Below are 27,935 nucleotides of genomic sequence, written 5' to 3'. Positions count from 1 at the left end.
AAGGATTGCAAACTTTCAGACCTAAAAAATATTATCTCCAGGGAGGGTCCACTGCTTCATACCCTTATTTCAACAAATGTCTAGTAAGAGCCAAAGATGCACACATACTGCCGTGTGCTCTGGCAAAGTGGCATGAGATGAAGGAATCGTGAGCATTTTAACTGAATTTACCACACTACAGTTGGTTTTCTCTTAGAGACAACACTCAACCTACGTCTCTGGAACATTGGGATGGTCCATTATCCAGCCTGGGACACTAGTATGGAAATTGTTTTTTTCCAATATAGGATTTTTCCATTGTTCTTTGTCTATTTTTTTTTTTAATCTTGTGATGCCCAGATAGTTACCAAAATAACCAGTAGCTGCAACATCTGGGAGCCCAAACAGACACAGGAAAAATACAGCAGAAGGGGAAGATCCATGAAAACAGGAAACATGGAGAGGAGATTAAAAAGATGTCAAAACAAAGGCGGCCTGGGCGGGCAGTGAGGGAGGAGACCAGCCCCAGAGGCCATGAGTTCAACTGCTGCACAAGTTCCTCGGGAGTCTTCAGAGAATTGCCCAGTGACGTCATCCCATGCCCATACAAAAGGACCACAATCTTTTTACCTCTGTTTTATGCAAAAAGCCATGGCCTCCTCAAAACCAAATAATAGCAACACCACCAACTTCATCCAGCTGGTAGCTCCCCCTGCCTATCTTGGCCTACCAGCCCCTAGACACGGAGCAACAAGCAGTACTGTGGGGACTGGGGTGCCAAGGCCTTGTTCCACCTGCACCCAGCTTCATCAGGCTTCCAGATGACCTCGTTCATCTCCAGTGTCAACATATCCCTGCACAAGCACAGAACCACGCCTATAAAACATGGCTGCTCAATTAATAATTGATCAATCTAAACTAAAAATGGCCCTATCACCCAATACTCTTACCACACCAATCCTGTTTCCTGACCCAAGTTTTCAGCTCCAGTGAGGGCAAGGTACCTGAACACAGCCGAAAGGGGCAGCATTCCAAGGCCTCTCCTGCAAAGAGTTAACTAGACGGTGTTGCTGGTTAACTCAAAGACAAGTAGAGCTCTCAGAGTTGGATGGGGACCTAGAGTTCAAGTCCAAACTCCATACGTAGAATCATCCCTACTTCACTAACAAAGAGAGAAACTTTAGCTCATGAGTGTCCAGTGCCAGGACATTAGCAGGCCAGAAAGGGATCTTTGCTTACCTCCTGCAATGGACAATGCAGTGGCTCAGGGCTCTTGTATCTCTATTTTTCTTCAAATAATAAAATACCAACTACTTCCACCTCTTCTTTTTTTTTCATTTTTCCATGTGCAAGAATAAAATATGCTACCTTCTTATTCTGCTTTTCCAATGGTTTGCCTGGGTTGTGAACTGCTCAGTTGAGATTGGATTTTCACCAAAATCATAAAAAGTTGATCTCCTAGGACAAAATGAAAACATTCCGACCCCAGTGCTGCACACTCAGACTATGGAGTATTGTTTACTTTCTCAAGAAAAGGAGGAGGAGTAGAGAGGAAAGCAGTTACACCTACTCCCATGACTCCATGGAAATTTTCTTCTCAGCCATCTAGGCTGGTCACCACACTCTACAGATGAAACACGAAGGGGCTGAGGGTGGCTCCATTGGTCACATCAGCTTGATTTTACTGCCAACTTCTCTATCTATCTGCCCAAGAAGGTTGAAGGCCTTGCCTGTATCAGTCACCAGAATCACTCACCCTTTGACAACCTCAAATGCACGTGGCTTTAGACTAGGTGCTCTACTTGAAGAGCTTCTCTCCAGGAAGGTCAGGAGTAAGGCACAAACCTGCAGCTACCACTCTCGTGTGCTGTAATGTCATTGTTTACATGTATTTGTTCCCCACTAGACCCCAACCAGACGGTGATAGAATTATCTGATTTTCCCAATGTCCCTCAATCAGTGCTTAAGAAACGTTAACCTGAGCCACAGTGAAGCCAGTCGGTTGTGACATTTCCAAACTAACTTGGAGGTGAGGAGAAGTGGGGCAGTTGAGACCACTCCCCAATCTAAAGCTTGGATGGATGAAAGGGGAGGTGGGAAGAGGTTTCTCCTGTATCCCATGGGAATCTTTTACTTGAGGCTGTTTAAAGTTACAGTAAGGTCGAAGGAGCCAGAGTGGACACAATACCCAGCATGCACAGGCTTCCACCTCTCGGGTGCCCCCACAGGAGGCCCCCAGCCAGGCTGGCGGAGAGGTCTCTGGCGGGAGCTTTTCTGCACAAAGCCACCTCCCTCTTGAACCCTTCTCACTTCAGGTTTCTTTGAGAGGGTGCCAGGGTTTCACTTGCTGGTTCAGAGAGTAGCTCCTTCCTGTGTGAAAGGGAGGCAGGAGGAGCTTTTGTCGCCTGTGCAACTGGGAGGGGCCGGGGTCCAATGGTGAGACCCCAATAGAGGAAGGACCTCGGACAGCTGTCTGCCAAGGCACAGAAGCATGTCTTTCTTACTTTAGGAGAAAGAAAACAAACAAACAAACAAAAAGATCTAAGGAAAAGGGAAAGAAAGGTAACCATGGAGCTTATTCCAAGGAGCCTAAGACAGCCATCTCTGCCAGCTGGGCAGTGGGAAAGCTCAGCTTTGTTCTGATGAAGGGATATGAGGCTTATTTGGACCAGAAAAAAAAAAAACCCATCAACTGAATAATCAGATGCCTCTGGACTGGCTACAGAAGGCTCTATCTGGTGGTGTCCGTTCTGCCTGCTGGCTTCCTACAGAGATGAGAGCCTCCCCCAAGAGGATTGCCATTCTCCAAAAGTCGAGTTTTTGGCACAGAGCTGGGGCCCTCGTGATAAGGGATTAGGTGGTCTGGGGCCTGCTCCGGCCTTCTCTCTGCCAGCTCCGCACGGAATTAAAATGCCCAGAGCCGAGCCACTCGTCTGGGATTTACCCCCATTCCCTTCTCACTCCCACTAAATCTGTGACTCCGAGAGTTCCCTGAAATTGGAAATGAGATCAAGGCAGGGAGAGATGCCTCACTGAGCTTCCTGGGAGAAAACAACTCTAAAACCCAGAAAAAGACAAGCCCCAAGATGATTGTGATTTCCAGTTAGTTCATTCCTGGCAAGTTCTAGAAAAAGAAGAAACTTGTTTTGTTCTATTTTGTTTTATAATGATGCAAGCAATACTCTAACCAGTGGAAAGAACTTCTTCACTTCCCCCAAAGCAAGGTATAACTGATAGTGCCCCAGTTGGGGACTTTATTAGTCAGGTTTTCATTGCTGTGACAAAAAATACCTGACAAGAACAACTTAGAGGAGAAGAAATTTATTTTGGGCTCAGGGTTCCAGAGGTCTCTGTCCAGAGACAGCCCGCTCCATCTGCCTGACGTGATAGCAGAACATCATGGGGCAGAAGGGCATGGCAGAAGAAGCTCTTCACCTCTGGTGGCCAGGAATCAGAGCACAGGAGCCAGGAATAAAATGTAAATTCCACAGGTACATTCCCAATGACCTGCCTCCTCCAGCCGCACCCCTACCTGCCTACAGTTACCACCCAGTACAATAGTCCTGTCCAATTACTAACCCATCAAATGGATTAATCCACTGATTAGATTACAGCTTTCGTCATCTAATCATTTCACCTCCTTCATTAACACAGGAGCTTTGGGGGGAACACCTCATATCCAGACCAGAGCAGGGCTCAGGGATGAGAGAAGGAACTCTGAAGCGTCATGATGGAGCCAGAGAAAGAAACATTTTCCTGTGTGACCTTCTTGGTTTATTTGGCTCCTGAAATAGTCAACCCAACCCTATTTGTTGAATAGAAAACAACCTGCATTTCAGTCTATATTTTAGTCACTGTGAGGTCCATTCATGGTGTCGCTAATGTTTGCAGTAGGGCAGTAGATGACATAAGACACCATGGCAACACACTAAGGGACCATCTAGCCCTCCCTGTCTGGGACATCTTTCCTTTCTCCTGTCTCCTTCTACTCTCCCCACTTTTTCTCCCGACTTTTCACACACTGCTGAGACCTTCCAGGGTCTCCCACCCACCTGCAGCCAGAGAACTACACAGAACTACAAATGGCTGATTCCTTGCCCTACTAAGTCCACACAATACAGAGGATGAACTCGAGAGGAAATGTCTTTTCTAAGAAGTCACTATCTTGCTTACCTTACCCAATGATCATCAAACTTAAAAGAGTAAATTGGGCAAAATGTCTCTGTAACTAGTGATTGTCCTATATGTTAGCCACCAACAAATGGTGTTATGGCTTCGTCTGGAATTAATGGTGCATGTGATTTGACTACTAGGCAGCAGTTAGTTTCAGAAATAACTTATTTAAACCAAAAATATTTATGACATGCCTACTGAAGGCTACATGCAGGTCTAAACACTAGCAATCCTGGATTGAAACAGACAATACTTGCCTTGCCTTCATGACACCTACATTTCTAACAGGAACAATGTACCTGTGAGCAAATAAATTTCAGACAACACTAAGAGCTCTAAAGGAAATAAAAATACGGTTACAGGGAAGAAATGGGGGTGGAAGGGTAACCACTGTCCAGCCTTCAGAGGGCAGGATGGTCCCTTGGAGGACTTGAGATTGCTGCCACCAGCCTACTGATAAGGACACCAAGGTGTGGAAAGATCTAGGGAAGGGATTGCCAGGCAGTGGGCACAGCAAGAGTAAGTCCCCTGTCTGAATGCATTTTAAACTTTTTTCAGGTATAAATCAACTATAATAATGTCCTACCCTATTTCTTCCTGGCCAAGCCCACCATCTTAGACTGACCCCTTCCTTCACCTCCCTCCTGCTCCCGGACACACACAGAGGCACACAGCTGTGAGCCACACAGGGGCTTCCCAGAGAAAATGAAGCTCCTTCTTCAAGACCTAAGACCACCCACACAGTGGGCGCATGACCAGAAACCTGAGTGGAATGCATGAGTCAGAGGCCCCATGGCTGGGTGGACATGCCACCCTGCCAGAGAAAAGAAGAGAAGCATTTGCAAGACTCTTCTGCAAGGGTTTATTTCGTCTTCTTTCCTTCTACATGAATACTCGTTAACAGTATTTTTTTTTCTTTTAAATGGATTAAGAGTTAGTCTGAAGCAAGATAGGTAACCCAATGGTTGGAAAACAGAGCAATTTCTTTCTTTCTTTCTTTTGCCCTTTGAGCAATGCCTGCCCCCTCCTCCATTTAGTCTCAGGACCCGCAGCCCTGCCCTGCAGGCCTGTGTGATCTTCCCATTTCCTGCATTTCATGAGAAGAAGCATTCAGAAGTTGGACAACAAGCCTTTAATTCAACTTGATCATCTTCTCAAAAAGAAAATTTTTAAAAAAAAGAAAGAAAGAAAAAAAGAGGAAGAACAAAAGTTGGGAGAGGCCAGACTAAATGGATATGATCTGAATGCATATTTGTGTTACAACTAATACAACCAGCATCAGAAAGGGACCAAGATCAAATAAATGGTAAAATCTGACAAAGAGAAAAATAGATGGTATGTGGAGCCATCTGTTTTGGAGGACACCCAAATCTGTCTGAATCTGTGAGGCCAAACTACCAGCTATTCTAAGATGCCCCATTCCAAGAGTGGCCTAATGCGCATCTACACAATCAGTTTCTCTTACCACCACTTTGGCTGCAACTTTTTTGTGCAATTAAGTAATTTATTCCTTTCTTCAGCCTCCTGATTCTAATGAATTTGAGCCACAAACAAGCCTCAGTTGCTCCTATTCAAGGAGTCTGATTGCAATTGGCAGTGATTGCTGAAAATCCTGAAGAGGAAACAGGGAAGGGAAGCATATTGTTTGGGGGGATAATAGGTGAAGACCTGCCTCTCTTGACCTATAATACGTTAGTGTCAGTGAATATTATAGTGTCAGATGATTAGCAATGAAGATGAATCAAGCAAAAAAGAAGTAGAAATCTGCCTCATCTGAATCACCAGAACTGCATACATTTGTATGCTGATTAGCTGTTCTTTTGTCTGTGTTCCTAATTATTATGACACATTAGGTCTTCATCATGCAAGATTCTGATCTGTCTTGTTCAAAATGCATGTAGAAAAAAGTGCTGTTTATTGATTCAACATGTAACTTTTATTTTTATGTTTGCTTTAATTAAATACACATTTGATTGCCTTTGCCTGCTGTTCTTTTTTTTTTCTTTTTTTCCTTTTTTTTTGCCTCTTATTTATTTCATCTTGTTGACAAACACACAGGTAACCTTCCTTTATCACGTTCAGATCATTTGGTACTCACAGTCTGTCCCACTCAGCCTCCCTCTCTCTCCTTTCTCAGGTGCTCACTTTCATTTCCTTAAAGAGGCAAAAACAAAAGAGGAAAAAAGAAGACAAGACCCAGCCTTCCCGGGAACACCCAGAGGGGGAGTGGTGTGGGGGCAGTGTGGGCTCCAACCTTAACAAGAGCTAACAAATGTTTGTGGCTCTGGAGGAAGGGCTTTCCAGGGGAACACGGGCAGCAGAATGGGGTTAAAAATAATATGATCCTGTGAAAGAAAAAGCCCCTCTGTCATTCCCAGTTGTCTTCACGCGTTACTGATTAGGAGGGTCTGAGAACAGGGTATGAACAGGCCCGTGTCCCAGGTCAGGCCTCCAGTTCTCCCATATGGCCCAATGGCTCTGCTGGGAATTGCTTTCCCAACAGACTTTCCTTAGCTCCACATAGCCTCTCTTTCTAGAAACAGAAGTGCTAAGGACCCTGCCCCTCAAAGCAGTCAGGAAATCGACAGAGTCAAGGGCACAAGACAAAGAACTTTGGAAGGAAGAGCATCCTAAAAAGATGAGGATGCAGGAGTATACCCCACTGCCTGTTGGGGCTACTCCCTCCCACCTACTGGGGAGTCTTTCTTTCAGGGATGGGGACCCCAGAGAAGGTGGGAGTCGAAAGGGAACAGGAAAGGTATTTGTTCCCTCTTGGTGACAGCCAACCCAGCCCACTGTCCTTACTACCCTCCACCCAGGAATATGCTAAACAGCAGTAGTTAGCAGAAAGCTATTTGGTGAATCCAATCGAGACACTTAGAAAGGGAAAGAGCACCAGGAGGAAGAGCCGGATGCAGGAGTAATTGAGTGCTAAGGGTCCATACAAGCTCAGAAAGAAAGCAGGGCCCAACCGAATGCAAATGGCTCCTCACTGAAGAGGCATAATGCCCACTGCTCTTCCCTGCTAATGGGCAATGATTGGCTGGAAATGTAATCAACAGCTCTGCCCCCAACATCTATCAGTGAAGGATGATGGAAATCCATATTTATGAGAAAGCAGGCCAGCCATGTTTACTGGGTGCAGAAAGGGGGCAGGGCTGGCCTGGATGAGGTCCTTGGAGAGTGACAATGAGGCTGGGAGCAGGGAAACTGCTGTCAAAGCCCCCAGCCAGCTCCAGCCCTCCCCTCACAAATCTGCCCCTGTGTGGACACATGTCCACTGAACCTGAGAGTAAGAGAACTCTCAATATGGTGAATCCATGATTCACCAGCAGAATGTGCATCTGGGCACCCAATCCCACAGGAAGTTTCCATCTCAACCATACACCACAGAAGTGTGGTACAATTAATAGGAATAGATACAAAACAAATGATTTTTTTTTTTTGGTACAACATGGGTTCCTCAAAATCCATCTTAGAATCCTTCATACACTGAGTTGCTTGAGATTTTTTTGTTTTTGTTTTAAAGGATACCAGGCATCATTCTGGGCAGAATGGTGCTTGTATTCATTTGCTACAGTTGCCATAACAAAATATGTTTAAGCCTGGATGGTTTATAGGACAAGACATTTATTTTCTCACAGTTCTAGAAGCTGGAAGTCTAAGGTCAAGGACTCCCTTCATTCTGAGATCATGTCCTTTTCATATCTTGGATGTTTCAATGTTTTGCCTCTACAGAAATGATGGCAACAAGGGACAGTAAGAATTTTTCTAATGTCCAGTCATAACAAACTTAAAAACCAGGAATCCTCTGTCTGACCCCAATTATAAAATAAAACCTCATGACCTGTTTCATCCTCTAAGAAGCTCCTCCACATTTCTTCTTCCTTTGGTCCTTATGCAGAAATACTACATGTGACATTTCACTCACTCACATTCACATTCACCTCTGGTTCCTTCCAAATAGACTGCAAGTTCCCAGGGAAAAGGATGATAACTTTTTTTTTTCTAGTGCTCAGTATGGAACCCAGGGCCCCACCCATGCTAGACAAGTGCTCTACCACTGTGATACATCCCAGTCCCAGGACCATAAGTCTTACATTTCTACTTTATATAGCACAACAGAGGCCCAGTAGGTACCGAAAGAGAAAATATAGGAAAAAACAGATAAAGTTGATAAATACAATACTACCCCATGGGGGTATTCTCAGAGCAGTGAAAATATGCTATATGATATTACAGTGGTAGGAAGACATCATTATGCAATTGTCCAAACCCACAGACTATACAACAAATGAGTGAACCCTAATGTGAGCTACGGACTTTGAATGATCATGAAGTGTCAATGTAGGTTCATCAGTTGGAAAAAATGGACCACTCTGATGGGGAAGCTGATAAGAGTGAGGTCAAGAGTAGGTGGGGCAGAAAAATCTATGGGAAACTCTTGTACTTAGCTCTCAATTTTGCTATGAATCTAAAACTGCTGTTGAAAAAAAAAATAAAGTCTTTAAAAATTTAAAACCAACAAGTATTCAGTGGGCCCTGGAAACTAAAAATTTATCAAGGGATAATGGCTACTTGGTAGCTTCTGTGGTTTTTTCCCATGCCAGCTATCAGTGGTTCCTTAGTTTTTGCACCAACTATTAGGATGAGAAATAGACCCTAAATCTCTTGAAATGAGAATGAAAAGGAGGATGGTTATGTCAGAGGCTCAGAAAATTACAGAAACTTCCATGTTAAAATTTCTTTGTCCATCAGTACAATCCAACTACTTCTTACTTCATTTTTCACCTCATCAATGCATTGACCCTTATGATGTCTGGACAATGGCCTTCCAAACATGTGCACAACCTAACCCCCCAAATGTATGACCATCTTACCCCATATGGCAAAAGAGACTTTGTAGATGTGATTAGGGATCTTGAGATGGGAAAATGATCCTGGATCAGCCCCTTACAATCAAAGGGGTCCTTATATGGAAAGAGGAGGCTCCAAATCAGAGAAAATCAGTGTGATAATAGGAACAGAGAAAGATTTGAAGATGATATGCTGCTAGATTTAAAGATTAAGGAAGTAGCCATAAACCAAGGAATTTGAGTGGTCTCTGGAAGTTGGAAAAGTCAAAGAAATGGATTCTCTACCTAAAGAAGGAGCACAGTATCTGAGTGCAGTGGCATATGCCTGGAATCTCAGCTCCAGAGGCTGGGGCAGGAAGATTGTTAAGTCAACATCAGCCTCAGCAACTTAGCAAGATGCTGTCTCTAAATAAAATATAAAAAGGTCTGGGGATTAGCTCAGTGCTTGAGTGCCCCTGAGTTCGATCCTCAATGCCAAAAAAAAGAAAGAAAAAGAAAAAAGAAGGAACACAGCTCTGCTACTCTGCTAATGTCTTGGTTTTAGGATCTGACCTCCAGAACTGTTGTTAGTTTGTTTTCAACTCACTAAGTTTGTGTAATTTGTCACAGGAACAGGAAGAAACTAACACACCCTCATTGCTGGTCACTGTGCTTCTGCAGTCTATTTCTAAAACAAAGGCAGAATTAATCCTTTTAAAACCTAAATCCGATCATGTCCCTCTTTTGCCCAAAATATTCCTATAGCATCCTGTCTCGGGAAAAACTACAAAGCTCTGAACATCATCCACAAGATCCTACCTGGCCTGGTCCTCATAACTACTCAGGCATCCTCCCCTGTCTCTTTCCACTCTGGTCATAAAGGCCTTGTGGTCCTGGGCATCCTCCTGTGTTGGACCTTTGAACCAGCTATGTCCTCTGTCTGAAAGATTCCTTCCCTCAGACCTCAGGAGCCAGCTTCCCCACCTTCTCATGTCTTGCTCAAATGACACCTTCTCGGTGTGGCTTTCTTTGAGTGTCTTATTTAAAACTGAAATCCTCTTCCACTCCATCTTTCCCACAATCTGATGTCTCTATGGTGCTCAACCCTTCTGGCATACTGTGTGTTACATTTCTCTCCTTATTTATTTCCTATTATACACTACATACTTCATTAGCACCAGGGTTTATCTACTACACGGATAGCACCAAATGCCTGGCACATGGTAGGTGTAATAAATAAAGGTTTAATATCAATATCATATATATCAATCAATATTAATTAATAACAATATAATCAATGAATATCTGCTAAGTTGATGATTACCCTATACCAGCACTTCTCAATAAGACTAACATCGATGCTGCTCCTATCTCATCACACAGGATTGATCGAGGCAATGCTGATAACCACATCGTACTAACAAGAGCCCATAGTCATGGGTACGTACTAACCACAACAGTTCTTCATATCTGGACCCCAGGGAACTCCTCGAGGAGCAAAAACATTCAAAATATAGGGTGGGAATTGCCGATTGCTTATTAGGTTCCCAGCTTGCCGAGGTCAAAAAGAAGAAACTGTTGATTGGACAAAACTGATGTCTTCCCAAAAACCTTTGATAAAGTGGATTTCAAGACTACCACTCTCTGAAAGTCTCTGAAAAGTGTCATCATAAAAAAATAGAATCTGCTAATACAATTTGGGGGTTTGGGTTTTTTTTTTTGTATGTTTGATTTTTACCATAAATAAATAAATAAAATCCACTGTTGCCTGTTAATATGGACCGAGAGGATACAAGTTTGGAAATGTAGAAAGTCTTGCAAAACTATGGGCCCTCTGCTCAACAGCTCCCAGCCCAGGCCCCCTGCCAAAGCCTCTGAGTCCTATCTACCTTCTCATGTCGGAGGCCCAAGCAGCGCTGGTTAAATAGCAAGAGTGGAACAAGGATCAGAACCAGGAGCAGGCACAGATGAGAAGGTGATTCAGGTACACCAATAAGGGGTACGTACAATCTTCTGCTCACAGGTAGACAAGTGTACCCAGCAAGCCTGAAGTCAGATGAGGTTGCCTCCCCAGGGACGACGCCTCCCGCACCCACCACTGGTCTCCTCCCTCTGGGAAAGATGACTGCTGCAGCAACTCCACTCACAGACCTTATCATTCCTGAAGGGGAAGAAAAGGAATCCCCTTTGAGGCCACAATTACGGGTGGGGATTTTCCTTTGTTTGCAATTGTAATCTCAGTAGTTGCTCTAGTCAATAAACAAACAAGTGAAAATATTCAGTGATGTGTAAAAATAAATTTGCACAGGGCAGGCAACTGCACATTCCATTTATTTACCTCTTCTACCAAACCGATACCTGGGGTGACATTTATTAATAAACGGCATTACCAGGTGCCTGATATGTGGCTCACAGAAATTAATTACCCAGCCCATGGTAAAACCATAACAAGCCCGCAGTGCTGTAACATTTGTGCTAATTGAAAATGAGATAAGTGTTGTGGGTGCAATTTGCATCCAATGCAATGTATTAATTATCTTTAGTTCTCTTCATGATAAATATACCTGACTGAATCACTTTCCTAATTTACCGGATAATAGAGTCGTAAGTGGATTCCCTTAGGTAACCAAAGGAAGACTTTGAGTTGCAGGCAAGATGGAGGACTTCTGCTTTTCCAAGTTCTTCAAACAGGTTAACTCATATACTTTTCTCTGCCTTGCAGCATTCCTGGGAAGACAGGAAAGTGAACCTGTCATGCTCATCCAAACTCTCAGCCTCAGGCATTAATCTTTCCCCTCTTTTCCACTGCATAGGCCAACTGTTCTAGAAGCTCAGAGAATGCTCAGAACACAAAGTAAGGGAGGATATTTTGCAATCCATTTATGACTATTGTATGCTGGATATTATCTCTGCAAGGAAGGACCTTTCACTAGCCCTTATTCACACACTAATTCAGGACTTGGATGCATTTGATTCTGAATGGAAAAGACATTGAAACTTGCACTGCAATAACAATCAAGAAAATCCAGATTTTAAAATTTCGGGCAGTTGCAAACATTAATGCTTAGAGACGCTGATTTGGAGAGGAGACTCCAATTACAACTCCATTATGAGGTATATAGCAAAGTTCCTTAGTAGTACCATCCAAGAAGGAAGGTCTGCCTTTCAAATGGAAAGAGGAAAAAGTTACATTCAGTTACCCTGAGCTGGAGTTCCCTAACCATCCAGTGCTGGGACATTCACAACATTGTCTCCATTTCTTTGGATTCTTGGCAATGAATTCCTCTCACCTGCACAGTCAAGCAGCATACAATAAGAGAGAGGTGACAATAGTCATAACAACAATAACAGTTGTAAATCCAGAGTTTACCACGTGTCAGGCACTACTAAGCTTAAGGACTCAGCTTGCATTGTGTGGATTCATTCTTGCTTTGCTGACCTTCATAGTGCACACATACACACCAACTCTCCATGACATCTCCTGCTTGCTTCTCTTCTGGCCCTTGTCCCCATCTGTTGATGGTTTCACTTAATTGTTTGCCTGAGAAACACCTGTGTCTCCTCCCTAATTAGCATGCTAACTCCTGGGGTGGGGCCCTAGCCTTTCCCCTTCCCCCCTGACCACGTGGCTAGCACACAGTGGCATATCCAATACTTGTGGAATGAATATGCTTTTATACTAATCCCCCAAAGTAGGCAGATCAAAAGTCAATTTAATGACCCAGTCCAAGCAGCACATAGAACGTGTTCTGAAATTAAGAAATTCACAAGGTGTCCCAGCCCCACCCATAGCACCCAGAGAGGCCAGGACTCCTGCAAGGCAAGGCTCTTGTTTACCTTGAATCCCATTTACTTGGTAGAAGGAGGCTTCAGTCTGATTCTGAGCTTTCTAATAAGCCACAGTAGAGGAAAGGGCAGCTGTAAATGCCCATAAGACAAAGCAAACAGGGGCCCGAGGGGAAACAAATGATTTCTGATCCTCAGATTGGAGAGAAGCTTCTTCTGAGGCCAGAGGAGATCTTGCTCCATGTTCAAGTGCACACAAACAAGTGAGGAAGTGGCTGCTGGCCCACAGGTATGTGCCCTTCTCCAAGCTGATGCAGCCTCCCTGAGGCAGGTGCAGGGCTTAGGGAGAAGAGCTGGGGCTGGATTTCAGTCCTCACCTGCCTCCTGAGGCACGTGCTCTGTGTGTCCTACGGTGGCCCAGGGCGGCCCTGCTGAAGAGAAATGCAAGTAATTCTGCCCTCCAAAAGCCCCTCCTGTGAAAATGAAATCCAGTATAATCATCCTCATCCCACAGGATGTGGTCCTGCCTCCCAGATCTCAGTCCCCTAGTTGATGCCACCACATCTACTGTCGCCAACTCCAGGTGCCACCAACTCCACTACCAGGTATTATTTCAGTAGGACAAATGATGGAGACACTAGATTTCTCTTAAGAAAAGTATTACAGATTTTATTTTAGGTAAATAAGTACATTGACTATTCTGGAAAAAAAGAAAAAAAAACTGAACTTTTTTTTGTTCGCTATTACTTCCTACCTAACATGAACTGAATGTTTGTATTCTCCCCAAATCCAAATGTTGAAGCCCCAACCCCAAATCTAGCTGTATTTGAAGATAGGGGCTTTAGGAAGATAACTGAGGCTAAGTGAGGCCATAAGTTTGGGCTCTGATCCAACAGGACTAGGAGTCCTTATAAGAACGGGCATGAGAGAGCACTCCTTCTCTCTGCCATGAAGGTGCTTATGCCTGAAGGTGCTTTCCTCATTTCCTATCTTCTCAATGGTCATATTCCTAGTCCACTCTTCCCTAGTTATTCAGCATAAGCAACCCACAACACCTCCCCTGTAACACACACCACACATGCTGCATGCCCTATCTGCCTTACTTTATTTTTCTCCATAGCCATTCACAGTACCAGACTGACTACTTGCTTATTGATTTATCTGCCTCTCCCTAAAACCTAAGCTTCACAAGGGCCAGAATTTCTTTCTTCTTTTTTATATCCCCAACAATTTCAGTAGTGCCTGGGACATAACAGACACTTGATAAGTATTTCTTCAGTGAATGAAAAATGTGAGTGATTATAAGGTAACAATAATAGCAACATTTGTTCAGTAATGGACTAAGCTTCTTACATGCATTATTTATGTGTATGCTGGGCATTAATCTAAGCCCCTCACACACTAGGAATATAACTTTAAATATATTATCTCACAATAACCATAGGATCTATTACTCCCATTTCACAGGTAAGAAGATAGAGGCTCTTTGAGAAAGTCATCTGCACAAGCCCAAAGGAATAGCAAGTGAAGTTGGTCAGGATCTGAACGCAGGTTGACCTGATTTCAAAGCCCATGTTCAGGCTATAGAAATAGCTCAGTGGTAGAGCATGTGCCTAGCATGCTCAAAGCCCTGGGTTACACCACAAAATACAAAATGAAATCCATTAAAAGCCCATGTTCTTAACCATTCTGTATGTATGCTGATACAGATTTCAAAATTGGTATGAAAACTAAATATATGTAAATTAAACTTTAACTGAAATATACCAAGAGTATTTACTATTCAAAGGGAACTTTCAATGAATTCTGGTTGTATATATTTGTTAAGAAACAAATAATAATGCATTTTATTGAAACAGCCCTCTAATGTATCTATTTGTAAACAATACATTAACTTTATTTAAAACCATAAACCACCATGATTCAAAAACCATTTTTATGTAGCTTGATTATAAAATGTATGACATTTTTAAAGGAAATTGACCCTAAATAGGTCTTGATCAAGCTAATATCTAAATGGATTTGTCCCCCCAAATCATTACTGCACAGAGAAGGAAGGGAAGCAGACATTACAAGTTTGTGCAAAAACCCAACTGGGATTACATTTCTGCAAAAAAAGACACATAAAGACCTCACATGATGTTGGAAAGGTCAAAATGAAGATTTTTGTTATTGTCAAAAAATCATCATCATTATGTTCCTTTAAATATAAGCAGAAAAATCACATTTTCCCCAGGCAGCTCACCATTTTATCACATCATTTAAAAATCATTGTGATTGAAAGCACAGAATAGTACAGGGCTTACTGACTTCACTGATGCTCCTGGTTGAATCACTGGACTCAAAGAGTAATCATGCACTATATATTTTTAAGATATATGCTTTTCTTATTTTCAAATGAGGAAACACACCATAAAGGGGTCGAGAGTTGGCTGAGCATGGGGACTTGAAGCCATTCTATATGACTCTTGACTGAATTTGAGTAACACTCAGAATTGATTCTTTTAAAAATCCCTCCTATTCTTCAGCACCCATTTCATGCTATACAAAAAAGAAGAAAATAAAGAAAGAAAAATTACTCAACTGAATCCTGTATTATTTTACTTACCTCATTTGGGGTAATTCATACAGCAGAAACAGCATTCAATTGACTTATGCCCCAAAAGTATTTTCATTGCTGTTAATAAAGGAAAACTACCATAAAATAAATAAGTAAAAGTTCCTATGGTCAATTAAAAAAAAAACTATAAACCAGGAAGTTTCAATTTACTAAGTGTCTTTGTAGGAAGATTTCTCAGGGCCTTTAATATGCCAACAGTGGGGAGGAACGGATGGGGAAAAGATGATCAAGAAGTTATAACTGAATAGAAACAATAAGTTCTGGTGTGCTATTGCACAGTAGGGTGACTATCAATAATTGTTAGTCAGCTGTCAATCACTGTAACAAAATACCTTAGATAAACAACTTTAAAAGAGAAAATATTTATTTTTAGCTCACAGTTTTGGAGATTTCAATCCACGACTGGTTGGCTCTGTTGTTTGGGGGCAAAGTAGAACATCATTGCAGGAAATGTGTTATGAAACAACACTGTTCATTTCAGAGCACTTAGGAAACAGAAAGGAGAAAGGGCTGGAGTCCCCATAACCCCTTCAAGGACATGCTCCCAATGACCTAACTTCCTCTCGCTAAGCCCCACCTCCTAAAGGTTCCACCACCTCCCAATAGTGCCACAGGCTGGGGACAAGCCTTTAACCTATGGGCCTTTAGGGGACATTTCAGATTCAAATTACAGTAATAATGAGAATGTACCTTACATTTCAAAAACCTAGAAAAAATTATTTTGAAAGTTTCCATCATAAAGAAATGCTGAACATTTGAGGAGATAGATATGTTTAACCTGTTTTAAACTTTACACCATGTATACCTAAATGGAAGCATCATATGCTAACTCCTTATTGTGCATGATTTTTGTTGTTCTTATGTACCTTAAATGGAAATTTAAATTTTAAACAAACAAAGAGAAGAGAAAAAAAATGCAAGTAGGCAACTCAAGTCCCCAGGTCAAGGGCACTGACACTTTTTCTCAAATGCATTTGACCACGGGACGCTTGTTTTAGTCAATTTTTTCAGTGCTGTGACCCAGTCAGAACAACTGTAGAAGAGGAAAAGTGTATTTGTGGGCTCACTGTTTCATATGGAGGACCTAAGCCAGCCCAGGAGCACACCCACACACCCTTTGGGAAATAGTCACTGTCCCTTTTACGCCCAGCAGTTCTTCAGTCCTTTACGTGGGCAGCAGGGAGGTACTTTAACCAGCTCATGCCCGGTAGACCAAGAAGTGAGCCAGCAGCCATTCATTTGCCCCTGCTCCCCTCTAACTGCCTTGAATGCTGCACCAAGCTTTATGATTAAGAAAAGCTGCGACCAGTTTAAAGCAGAGCGTGGAGCAAAACATCAGAAAACTCACCAGATAGCATCTAAAATAAAGGCAGTAGAAAAAATCTTATGTCAATCTGTTGGCCACCTTATGGCAATGAGGAAGGAGTAGGAAAGACAGAGATAGAGGTGTTTTTTGTTTGTTTGTTTGTTTGTTTTTCAAAGAAAACTCAAAAGATGGGGGAATTTAAGCAGACAGTACATACATGGAGTTCCACATCCAAATCATCCCGGCTATTTCTGTCTTCCTTCCAGAAGCCTCTTCGGAAGTTTGCAACCAGCTTCCAGACGAATGTGAGGAGGGCGTCCTTGTAGGAGTTCTTGGCAATCTGCAGGTTCCGATACACGAGTGTGCTGAAGTGGCTGGAGAAGAGCTCGGTGAGGACGTCATTGGTGAGGAACTTCTGCAGGTTCAAGCCGTTCTCCAGAAAGAGGCGGACAAATTTGGGCCGGTCCTTTATGAGAGCCCTGAACATGACCTCCTGAAGGTCCGCCAACTAAGGAGGAAGCAGAAAGCGCACTCACAGCTTCCGTCCCAAAGAGGACACAGGCAACGACCTCCCCAGCCACATCATATTTCCAGCTGCGAAGTAAGAAGAACTTAATTCTCTCTCAACACATCACTGAATTATAGTTTAGAATCCTGGGGGACGCGCATGGTGGGTGGAGTCTGTGACACTGCCTGCTGCGGGCATTGGATGCCACCTGGGCTTGAGCTTGTGTGGAGCAGAGAGAGGTTCACACATGCGGGAATTGACCCCACCGTCTGGCACAGCAGGAGCACCCAGTTAGGGGTGGGTGGCAGCAGTGTAGCCGGAACCCTCTCTCTGGAGTCTACAGCAGACACAGATTATCAGCAAACCAGTGCAGCCTGGGACCAACCAGTCCCCTGGGACCTACTGTGCTTCACACATGCCCACAAACCTTCATCTGGCAACCCGATTCTCAAACACACTTGGAAAAATGGGGTCCATGGAGCCACACGCCACCAAGCCCGCATCTGCTCGTGTTTCATACCCCAAGTCACTGGAACACATGGCAGTTAGACCTGATTTTTAGTTACCTTTATCTCCACTTTCTGAGCTCCTGATAAAACTAATACCATAGAAACTTACTGAGAATCTTAAGAAAAGTCATCAGTGTCGACTTCAGCCACAAGCCAGTAGGCTGCAGACTAAGCCAGCTCCCAGACACATTCCGTGTCCTCCAGAGGATTTATGGCAGTTTGGTTCCATTGTCAACATTTAAAAATTCAAAGATTCATCAAAATCTATACTTCCAGCATCAAGATTTAGGAGTGGAAACCAGACGCCCTGACAACAAGGGACCCATCAGCTAGAGTCCGGTGGCAGCTGCTGCTCCCAGCCACCCCCACCCTATTTGAGTGCTTCTGCTGTGCCACAGTCTGGGGACAGTGCTCTCTGTCCCCTCGGTCCCCACAGCTCCCCACTGCTGCCCACCCACCCACTTCATCTGCTTATGTTTCTCGCCTGAGCCCTGATCCGGGTGAATATCTCATGCCGATGGCAGCGTTAATGGCTTTTGTTTCTGTCCAGTGCTGGTCTCAGAGGATCACATGTTGCCTAGAGAGGGAACCCTCAAGGGTCCTTAGAGTTCCTGCCCTGTGCATCCGACTGAGCTGAGCCCGGAAGCAGCTCCCCCAGGGACGAGTCAGCTGTGCTTCCTCTGCCTCAAGGCAAGTGTCCCCTGTGCCCAGCGTCTCACATTTCACTCTAAACATGTTCCCTTTCCACGAGTCACAGACTGGAGATGTGAGCAGTGGCTCTCAAACCCAGGGGCCTTGCTGAAATACAGACCGTGGGGAGTCACCTGGGGATGACTCAGCAAGTCTGAGGTGGAGTCCTGCTAACAAGTTCCCGGGTCATGCCAGTTATGCTGCCACCAGCCTTGGGACATACCACCAGCACAGCTGGCACATGGGAAAGGGAAAGGCTTTGCAGTCAGACATGTCTTTGTTCCAACCCAATTTTACCATTTTCCATCTGTGTGACCAAGGCTAAGATTTCATCTCTGAACCTCAGTTTGCTCTTCTTTGAAATGGGTGGCTGTGAAGGTGAAGTGAGACAGTTGGCAAAATGGGGTCCATCGAACCCCATGCCACCAGACAAGTACCTGCTCATCTTCTATACCCTGAGTCACTAGAACACTGGCAGTTAGGCCAGGTTTTTGGTTACCTTTTCCTGTATGGGTCAAGCTCCTTTCAGAGGTTCAAGTTCAGAGCAGGCCTTGAATAAGTCATAAGAACTTCCCCTCATGCAATGCCCACAGAGCTCTGGTTTGTCAACCAACAAAAGGAGATCATCTTGCCGTGGATCAATGTGAGCAGCAAATCAGCTAACACAAGGAGACTGCTTTGTGCACCGTGGACGCTTAGACAAATACCAGCATTAGTCCAAAGATTTTATGTTTAAACAAATATTTATACAGTGCTTAATAAGTGCCAGTGTTCTAAGTCCTTTAGAAGCATCGTCTGGTTTGATTGTACCTAGCACAGTGAGCTAGGTAGTGCTGTTATCTCTATCTTCAGACAAGCAAAGGTGTGCCAGTAAAGGTTTACACCAGCTTTTGGAAAGAACTGTAGGCCCTATTTTGTAGTGTTTGCCAATTCCCATGGTGTAAATACTCCCACGGTGGCAAAGTTTCAGCTACCAGTGTCAAGTCAGTGACTGCAGAATCAGTAGCAGACCACATGTAGTATTTCCAGGAGGCAGAAGCAACACACAGAAATAACCTCCAGAGCACAATAGTGGTAAATGCAGCAAAAGAATTAGTGTTGAGTTTTGATTGACTCTTACCTTTGCTTTTCACTAAATTTATTAAAATCTAAGTTCACATAACTTGATTTTCAATAATAACTCTATATAACAACTAACTCACAAAATCCCTAAATATTTAGCAGCCAGCTCTTGCAAGTCAGTGCAAAGTGGCTCAACACACCATTGTACAAAGAAACTGAGACACAGTCCTTGCCCATGTCATGCAGACGAGCTGGCTCCAGAGAACATTCTCAACAACTGTGCCCTTCATGTTTAACAGTCTTTATCTGAGCTGATCAAATTAAGTGTACAATTCAATATGTGACTGAGTCTATGTTTATTTGTACCATCTAAACTTACCAAAATACAACATTTCACACACAGGAATTCATTTAGGACTCAATTAATAAATCTATTTCTAGTTCCTAACTAAAGCCTGCAATGTGGAACAGGGCTTGCTACACTGTACAGAACAAATACAAGATGATGTTTGCCAAAGGAGTGAATAACTAAAAATTCATGAGCCATTACTCTGTTTGTGCTGCCATCATTAAAACTGATCACATGGAATACAAATCCAGTCCTAGTCTTTGATTAAACAAAGGTCTGAGAGTGTTTTCTGAACCTGGCTGCTAAAGAGGAAAGATATGAGGTATATATACCTTCAAATCAATGCCTACTTGTAGAAAATTAAATAAATCACTAATGGCTTCAATTAATTCAGAAGAACTTAAACTTCAAAGAAGCAGTCTTGCAAGCCTACAGTTAGTAATTATTCCTGTCAAGCTGAACTCCTAAGGCTGATTGAACTTTTGCTGTGTATAACAGGTCCCCACTAGAAAATAGGGGCCTAAAACATGGGTCAGATTTAAAAGCAAGAAAGGCAGTCTGCTGGACAAGATGGTTTTTATTGCATGTGCAAATTCTATATCCAAGATGCTCACTTGGCTCTGGGGATTCTGAGAAGCTGTAAGGCATTCATGGGGTGTTCTCAATCAACTCTTTTGCATCTCACTGCTGATAAATATCTTATCAGACTTTGACTAAGTGCAGGGGGGGGGGTGAGCAAACACAGTGCTGCTGTCTTGATTTTGAGTCAAGCTACTTTCCAAAATGCTGCACCTGTATTTCCCATACTTTCTGCACCTGCATTGCCCATCCATCATAGCATTGCCCATGGTTATCATAGTATTTCTGGACAGTACAAAATCCTGCACCTGTATTGCCCATCCACTTCCAAGAGCAGATCTGCAGTCCCACACCAGACAGAAGGCCACCTCTCCCACAGAGGCTAAAGGGCTAGAAACCTCAGGTGGCATAGGTGGGTGGATATTCTGATACCACAGCCTTCAGCTTTACTGTCTCTTCACAACAAACCTATACGTCATGTTATCATCTCACACCACAGAAGAGAAAAATAACAACCCTTACAAGAGCTCACTGCTGAGAAGGAGACAGCATATGGTACAAGACACTTCTCTCTTGTAGTCACAGAAGAAACTAGTCAGGAGAGACTGGATAAACCCAAAAGCCCTCAAAATACAAATTTTTAGTAAGCTTGGTAACCAATCTTCTAGAAAACTAAACGAGGACTCACTTTCAAAGTCTCTCTTCCACCTCCTTGGGCAAAACACACAATGGGGATCTTGCCACCATAGTTGGAATCTGCAAAACATAAAAAGTAAACTTTACTTTGGACTCAGTAGAAATGCTCCCTTACCTGAGGAGCAGGTGCACTCAGAGCTTCTTCCCTGTGAGCCCAGGGAAGGATGTGGGCAATAGATGCTCAGCCGGTGGACTTGACCTTGGCACTACTTGTTGACCACAATGGGTGAATTTAGGTGTACAAAACTAGGAATAGTATGACTTGGAGCCATTTTGCAATCTGTTACTAATATTTAAAATGCTAAAATCTGTGCTTGTTTGCTTTGGCTGATATAATTAGAGTAGGTTCAAGTTTATCTTACAATAATGATTCTCATTTGCCCAGTGGGGTGTTCTCTCAATAGAGTTTAATGTACATGTAAATATATCCCATTGTGAAAGGAAAACGAGTGGGAACATCTCCAAGATGTCTCTGTGGTAGGGTCTGTCACTAAGTCACCAGTAATCTGGTTCCATGGCAGGACACATCTCAACACCTTGTCCTCAAGAAGAGAAGGTGGATGTCACTTATGACATCAGATAAAGACTTTCCCTGAATTGTCCCCTCAAGACTGATGTTTAAGTGGTTGCATTCACAGAAAGAGCCAAGATTCAAACCATGCAACTGTTAAATAAGTGGGTCAGTTTTTTTTATCATTTCTATCCTAACTAAAGGCATTGCTTTTAAAACTGTATTTGCCATCATGGGTTTTATTTGTTCTTAAGTGCTGTCCAGTGGGAAAAAAAGATGGCAGACATTCTATATTGATAAAGAAGAGTGGAGGAGACAGCACTAGTCATGCCTTCAGCATGTCAAAGGGCATAATTCACAGGGACCCGGGCAGAGCCTCCCCTTGTGAGACCTCGTGGCTCTTCATAGGCCCCAGGAGGGCTCTTCAGGTTCACTCCGCAACTGGCAGACATGATTGTGGTGCCGCCCTATTACTATGGACATTGAGACTCACACTTCCTGAGCACTGACCTGGACTCGTGCGCTCAGAGATGTACTTCTCCAGCTGATTCTGGAGCTTGGCTTCAACCGTGGGGTGTCCATGACATCCGTTGTCCACAAGCAGCAGGTGGGTGTGATTGTTGTCCAGGATATACAGAGGGTCCCTCGTGAAGTCATCCATGATGTACTGAGCTGAAAAACACCCCTGGGAAGTGCAGGGGACTTGTCTCTGAGATTTTATTCATTGACCCAGATGCATGATGACATCTTATGGTCACAGTAAAGCTAATCTCTTGGCTCAACTACACTGATGCCTCCTCCAAGATCCCTAGGTTCAGAAGAGTCGTGGGTATCTGGTGGTGCAGGCTTCCTTATAAATAGAGGAAAATAAAGGCTCGAAATGGCTGGGCCAATTTACCCACTGTCACATATATGACCAGTGGCACCATAAAGATCAGATTCCCAATCCAGTTCTTGGTCCGTTGCCCCGGTCTCCTTTGTATAAATTCACTAGAGTGCATAGCATTCAAAAATTACATACCCATGAGTGTGTGACTGTGTAAGCATGTGCACATGCACACGTGCACACGTGTCTACGTGTCTGGATACACAAGCAGAGGCAGATACTGTTAAGCGCACTGTCTGTCTGGAATCTACCATATACTGGTACCTGTGCCAGGGTCAAGGGATTAGGAAATGGATAAAAGTCTTTGCACTTGAGAAGCGCTCAGTAAAAAGACCCTTAAAAAGTAACTAAATAGATACTTTGTCCCAATAGTACCAGAGGAAAAAACAGGAAAAGAATCCTTGCCAAGAGCATTCCTGACTCTCTAGTCCACTCAAGTTGTCAGGGCTGCAGTAAAAGGTGTTACGACCTTGACTCCAAGAATGGACTGTGAGTTGGAAACCCAATGTGGAAAGCAAAGCTATTGATTCTACTAATGATGTGTATGAAATCAGAACAAAATTAATGGGTTAGTTTTTTATCATTTCTATCCTAGCTAAAACAGAAAGAAAGTAAAATTCCAATGGCATAATCTCTTCTCTAAGTGACTCTTGTCCAGTTAGAAACTCCAAGCAGGAAACTCCTGACCGTGACAGGTGAGATGATATTTTCAAAATGGGCACATCCATGAGTTTGAACAGGAGCCCCACAAACTTTCATGGAACAAATAATTCCCATTTCCTTTACGCTCTTCCAGAATACACCCTGATTCCAAAACCATGACTGGAAAAGAATCAGAAGAAAAAGCCAAAGACCTTATACATACATTTCTCTGATGTATAAGGATACAAACAATGCCCCCCCCCCAAAAAAAATCACTGGCTAATTAAAGGCAGTCAGCCTCTTCAATTATGAGTTCATAACACATAAACACAAAAGATCTTCCAAACTCAGCTCTCATTCTTGATTTAAGAAATTATAAACTAGAAATAAAAGATGATTCTTATAACTGTGTTAAGTAGGTGCATATTGAACCTTAGCCAAATCATGTCGATCAGTAAAATACTAGAACCCTTGCCCCTCGTTATGAGACCAGCATGCTGGATGCCTCTTGTGGTCCCTGATTTCATAACTACCACTACTCTGAAAATTCTAGCCAATGCAAGATGATAAGCAAAAGACATAGGGTAAAATTAAATGAAAGAGTTGTTTTGATTTTTAAGTTACTTACAATAATGTGGTGGTAAACACAGAACAGTCAGAGAATCTGCTGAAAAATTATTAGAAGTAGGAAGAGTCCAGTAAGTCTCTGATTCAAAACAGCAATAAGCAAATCAATACTTTCATATGTACCTGAAAAATTACTTCAAAAATTACACTAAATAACCATAAAAATATAAAATCCCTAGAAATAACATAGAACCTGACAAAGAAATCTGCAGAAGTATTTTCCAAGACTCAGACTTGCAAAAACTTAAAGACATATATTACTGGAATAAGAAGGGGTATTATAATAATTTCAACTTTTCCAGTATCAATTTAAGGTTTAACATGATCACACTCAGCGAGTGCATTATTATTCTTGTTTTGTTCTATGACTGTATCTGACAAAGTTCTTCCCAAACTTATGTGGAAAAAAGCATGGCAATGAATAGGAAAGAAAAATTTGCAGAACAAGAATAATCAGGAGATGCCTGTGCATATTTTTAATGCATACACACACAGTGTCTCAATGATTTTTAAAGTGCAGCACTGCCTCAGGAAAAGCAGATGCTGGGGATGAGGGGGCGAGTACTGAAAGAGATCCTGTTTGTGAGGCGTGGCATTGTTTAGGTCAGCTAGACGTCGGGTGATGGGTTCTGCCATGGAGCCTTGAGTAGAAACCAGAGGATGAGTGGCCACCAAGCTATTACAACCAGGTGGTCCAAGGACACGAAAGACCCAATCACTGCAACCCAGGAGAAGAGGAAAGAAACCAGGAAACCAGCCCCCGGATCGTCCGACGTGCTGTGAATCCACATGACATCACCAAAGAGTGTCATTAACAGAGCTAGCACCTCACGGCTCTAAGAGCAACACATTTATCATAGAAATGAAATAAAGGAAGAAAGAGGGAAATTATAATCATGCTTAATTCCATGACTCAGTGATAGACACATCAATAGCTTAGTATGTTCAGTTCTTTCTAGATATAACACATATTTATAACAGGAATTATTCTAGGTAACCAATGTATATGATTTATATGTAGAAATATATTTCATACTAAAAAATTATACTTCCTATACTATCAGAATACCTTTGGAAATAATATATTTTAATAGTTCCATGATTTTTCCCTCATATTTGCAAAGTATCCACCTAAAGATTTCCCCATCTAATAATAAATGTTATCAGATAATAAAAATATAATAATAGAAATTTAGAAATAAGAATTGCTTGATATTTAGGTTTATGCCAACCCTTTCCTTATAAGAAATGTTTCAGTGAACATCTTTGCCCAAGTATTATATTCTCTAGTGATACATTTACAAGTCTGATTGCTGGACTTATTATATGAAGAGTTTATGCTCTAGATACAGATAGCACAGGTTTGCCCTTTATCCAAAATTTTATGAAGATCCCATGCTTCTGTATGTAATGGAAGGCTCTAAACATTTTCTAAATTAGCAATGACTAATTTAGAAAATGGCTAGACTATCAACACATTCACTGGCTTAAACCACCCGACTCAGCGTGATATCGGAGGTAAATTTTCCTTGCCCTTTACCTATCACTCAGGGATAATTCCTCTACTTGTATTTTCTCATCTTTCTTAAATCAACTTTGGAAAACTATAGTTTTATAGAAAAAATATCAATTTTCATGAGATTTTTCAGATTTATTGATATACAACTAGATGTGACATTCTCAGAATTTTTCTCAATATTAAATATTATGTCTAATTTCTCAGCTCCATTTATTCCTTAAATTATATTCTGGAAAGTAAATTATTGATGCAGTATTTATTTTCCAGATGGCTGGTTGTTTGTCTATTCGTTTCTGAGTGATGGACATTTCCATTAAATCCTTACACATCATCTCATGATTTACTTGTAGACTGAGAAGAACCCCCGACATGGCCTCCAGGGAGAAGGGCCCCCTACACGGCCTCCAGGGAAACCCTGAAGTCTTTTCATTCTAGTGCAAGGGTAAAACCACAAACTTCAGAGATGTTTTTCGATGTTGCAAATTAACATCTGTACTGTATCCACCATGGGGATAATTACCCACTCTAAGGTGGCTCCTTGCTCATGGCAAGCGATCGATGCTGACAGAAGATGGCACTCAGTCCCACCCAGCCTGCTGCCACCTTCAAACCCTGATCCAGAGTCCCTCACCTCTGAGGGTGCCATTTACTTGTGAGGCCATTTTGCCATTGCTTATTGAGCATCTAGTAATAATAGAAACCACCATTCACTGAGACATTTAGATAAATTTACCCTGTGACCATGCAGGCTGTGATTTGAACAAGTCACAGAGGGACCTGGCTCAAGACTGTGTCCTGGGAAAGGAGCGACACCCAGACTCCTCTCCACCCTCCTCCACTCTACCACACTGCCTCATGGGACGCTTGGCGCACCACTCTCCTTGGCGCACCACAGTGATCCTGAAACTCCCTCATATTTACTGTGTGAACTTACAGAGCCCTAGGTGGAAGAAGGTAGAGAATAAATGAAGGTTTCTAAACATTCTAAACAGCTTCTGGGCAGGGACCACCCATTGCTTAAGGTCCTCAACTCACCAGAAATATTGTCTGCAAAATTCCACACTTGATAAAGACCCCATGCGGCCACCTTGTATTTTGAACCTGAAAGGTGCCTTGATTCCTCCTGGATACATTCACAGGAAACATTAGCCAGGTGGGTCTCACAGCCTTCTCACTGCCAAACTAAGTAGGGAGCACAGTAATTGGCCTGCATGCCTGTGGGTGTAGCCGAGCAATGAAGGTATGACACCAGCATTTGCAGTATTTTGGGGTGGATTCAGGTCCTGGTTATGAAGAATGAAGGAGCCAACCCTAACATGAGGTTGCTGGGAATGAACTGTAACCAATAAAGCACATGCACTGTCAGGCGGTTCTGGGAGTTCCTGAAGCATGCCATGCTTGTGCGCAATCCAGAGACCCACAGGCCATCTATGTAAGGCAGGCCTCTGAAGGCTGCCCTGGGCACCCCAGAGCCCTGGTATCCAGGCCACAGCCCCATGTCCTTAGCTCTCTCCCACATCACCTCCCCATCCCACCCGTACCTCTGTATCACAGTTGCGGATGAGGGTGTCCCGATTGGAGACCATGCCCCACGCTGCTATGCCAATGGCCACAATGTTCTCTTCCAAATTCCTGCTGATGGTATTGTCTCTCACCACCTCATTGATATACTTCATCAGGCTGTAATGGGTGCTGCCCGTGAGAATCCAAGCACCTGTCAACAAGGGGAAAGCAACTGTTCTGCTGGTACCAGGGGAGGTTTCCAGGCTGTGCTCCCAGACCCTGGTGAGCACCAGGATGCAGCCCTGGCAGTCAGGCCATGGGATGGGTGAGGGATGTCCCCCAGGCTCCTGAGAAGCATTCTTCAGGAAACAGATTCAGGTCCCACTCTAAATATGTGTCATCAGCCTCTCTGGGGCGTAGGGTCAGCAAGTTTGTATCTGCAATCAGTGTCCAGGGGAATCTTTACCAGCAGTAAAAGCCTGGCCTGAGCTTTCCAGTGAGCTAGGTGGTTCTGCCAAGGATAGCAGTTTTACTCTGCTCGCAGAACCTGCAGGTGAGATTGGAGTGGGATCTTCCAGGAATGGCCCTGGTGTCTGCAATTTTGCTTTGCTTTATAATGATGTAATAATTATAATTTTGCACATGGGTCAGGTCCGTATTTGATAATCACAATGGCAAGGGATTTGCAAAAGGATGCATGTGTGTGTGTTCAAAACTGAAGTACCTAAAATACCTACAAAATGTTATTCAGCATAATGGAAATGCACTGGTCTAATCTGCGGCTCGAACAGGAATCCACCGAGAGTAGTGACCGGCCTCTGGGGGTTAGCCCTAGCAATGGAAGACCCAGGAGTTGCAAGGCAGCCTCTACTCTGGCTGTTAGAAGGTATTTTGTTTACCATTTGCCTCCAGGATCTAATCAGCAAAGAGGGACAAGCTCAGTCCCTTCCCCTTCTGAGTCCTTTCGATATTTTAAGATAACTTTGCTGTGGCCCTTACAAGTCTTCTACCCACTTCCTTCAGCTAATTCTCATAGGGCTGACGTTCCCCCTAAATGACCAACATGGAGGACCAGGAGACTATTGGCCACTTCACTAACCTAAAGACTTTGGCCACCTCACTAACCTAAAGAGAAACGGGCCCTCATCCTTGACA

The 27,935-nt window shown here is 43.1% G+C and overlaps 1 pseudogene; it reads right to left on the bottom strand.

Annotated features, from left to right (window-relative positions):
* Positions 1–27,935, bottom strand: part of LOC144367187 (transient receptor potential cation channel subfamily M member 8-like) — a 484,089-nt pseudogene that overhangs the window by 453,768 nt on the left and 2,386 nt on the right.

This window comes from Ictidomys tridecemlineatus, chromosome 1, assembly GCF_052094955.1.
Source record: "Ictidomys tridecemlineatus isolate mIctTri1 chromosome 1, mIctTri1.hap1, whole genome shotgun sequence".
Lineage (NCBI taxonomy): Eukaryota > Metazoa > Chordata > Mammalia > Rodentia > Sciuridae > Ictidomys > Ictidomys tridecemlineatus.
This window is presented reverse-complemented; position numbering and strand designations above follow the sequence as displayed.